Source organism: Oxyura jamaicensis, chromosome Z (assembly GCF_011077185.1).
Source record: "Oxyura jamaicensis isolate SHBP4307 breed ruddy duck chromosome Z, BPBGC_Ojam_1.0, whole genome shotgun sequence".
Classification (NCBI taxonomy): domain Eukaryota; kingdom Metazoa; phylum Chordata; class Aves; order Anseriformes; family Anatidae; genus Oxyura; species Oxyura jamaicensis.
The window spans coordinates 77,922,903-77,925,312 of NC_048926.1; positions in this window are offsets into that span (position 1 = coordinate 77,922,903).

The following is a 2,410-nucleotide window of genomic DNA, read 5'->3' on the forward strand; positions in this document are numbered from 1 at the left end:
TAATAATTAGAAATCAAAAAAACAGAAAATATAAATTTTTTTTTTGTGTTTTTTTGTTTAAATTGGTAGGAAAAAAAAAAAAAAACACACAACACACCACAACAAAAAAAAAAAAAAAAAAAAAAAAAAAACTCACATGGGAAAACAGTAAACACTCCAAAGTACTCCTCTATGATGCAACATATGGCAGAATGTATTAAATAGTGTGTAGATAATTTGTAATTACTCACTGCAATAGCTGAATAATTTCAGGTTCCTGAGTAAATAATTGCTCTCCAGGTCTTTCCAGAACTGGTCTTAGCTGTCCTTCTATGACCATGAGTTCCTTTGCACTGCACAACAATAATCGGTCGTGACAGGCACTTTCATCAAAGAAATTGGATTAGACCGTACCTGAGATAAGGCTTGCACACAGCAACAAGTGTGCTTTTCCAGCAGCTGGCAAGTACTACAATGAAATCTGAAGACCTGATAGTTCTTTTTCCTCTGTTCTTTTTACACTACTTTCCAAACTCTTCACCTGGCAAAAGATACTATTGTTCTCTTTGGAAAGGAACTAACTTTCAGGGTAGATCTTTTGCCTAATTTAACTTTATTCTATGCTAGGCTACAAAATGCAGCAATTCCTGTATTCCATCGAAAAATATACCAAATTTGTAAAAAATTATCAGAAAGGAGAAAAAAATATGTTACACGATTGTCAATACTCCATTACACCAGTAATGTACTGGGAATTCATGAAGAAAAAAGACTTATGCACTTACGAGCAGAAGACAAATGTTTCCTTTTATGATAATCTATATACTGATAGCCAAATTCTTAATTGCATTACAATTTATTATAATTTTCCTCATCAGTAAATGAATGTAATTTTTAAAATTGCTAGTATTAGTGAGTATCATTACAAATAAAGCAGAAAGCAAAGTAAGAGTTATAGTTTCCTGAGAAAATAACTGAAGATGTGCTCCATAATGTCCATTATCTTTCAGGTTATTTTATTAATGATATTATTAATATCTGCGTACCATATTAAAATAATATATCTCATTAATCTCAAAGCAACATTGACAACATTTGCAGCTACGTCCATTCTGTCGTGGCTAGCAGAGTTTCCAGGAGGGCCAGTACTTGAAGAGGAGCAGGACTTTATGTGAGAAAAGCCAAAGCAGATGCATTGCCTCCCTGTTTCTCCAAAGACCACAGCCACCCTTTTACTTCAGGCAAGATACGGTGCTATGGGAAGTCAGATCAGTCCTCACAGAGACAAGGCACTGCAGTTTGATTTTGAAGGATCCAGATGTGGTTGAGCTAAATTATTTCACCTATGAGGAAATAAAATCTACCATGTTATGGCACCACGGGATTTACACTGAGATACTCAGTTCCACACAAAACCTGCCTTTCACTGGAGGCTTCAGCATTCATGTCACCACTTCCTTGCTGAAACATGGAAAAATATGTGTCCATTCATCTACCTCAGCTAATGTTGACAAATGGATAAACTCTTGAAAACCTCTAGAATTCTCAGCTATGTGCTCTGGAATGTAATGTAATCTGCTGTTAAACTTTAAATCTATTAGGTAATTTCCTACAATATTTTTTTCCTACATGTAGCTACTGTGTTTTTGTTGTCGTTTGTTGAACTCAAACCTCCTGTTTGTTTGATTAACCACAGAAATGTAGAAAAAGATGTGACCCTCCTCTCTTTTAGTATCTTTCATGTAAATGATCACACATAAATGCTTTTCTTCCTTTAGCCTTCTCTTTTCTAGACTCACTGCTCTGATTTTTCCAATAGTTTATTGGGAGGAAAAGGAAGTCAACTGATTAAGCTAGCTGAACAAATATATTTTGTTTTCTTACACAATATGTTGCATTTTTAAAGGAGCACACTTGTTTAAATAATTGGTGTGTAAATTAAAAATAAAGTATGGCTTTCCTTTGAAATGTGAATTTGAGAAGTATACTTGCTGTCTTTCAGAGCAACAGCGTTTCGGTTTTAGAGTTTCAGTTGAATTAATGTCTTGCATATTTTATACCGAGATTTAGAAAAGGTACTTTAAGTATCAGTTGCGCCTCCTGGCTGCAGAGACAAAAGAAACGAATTATAATTATACAAAATGACATTTTAAACTCTCAAAATTATATTTTCACAGGTGGACCAAAAGACTGACATGATAAGCAAGTAATCCACATTACTCTTCTTACTTTGGATGCATTTTTGCAATCTGACCTTGACGTAGAATGACTTATTTCTTGGCCTTGCTAGGTCAAGAGTTCTTTCGTATCAATTGATCATTTCTTCTTTAGCAATTCTGACTTTTGCTTCTTCAGTATTTGAAAAGGGCGTATCATATTGTGAGTGTTGCTGAAAAATAATTATAAATCCATCAAAACCATTTAGCTTGAA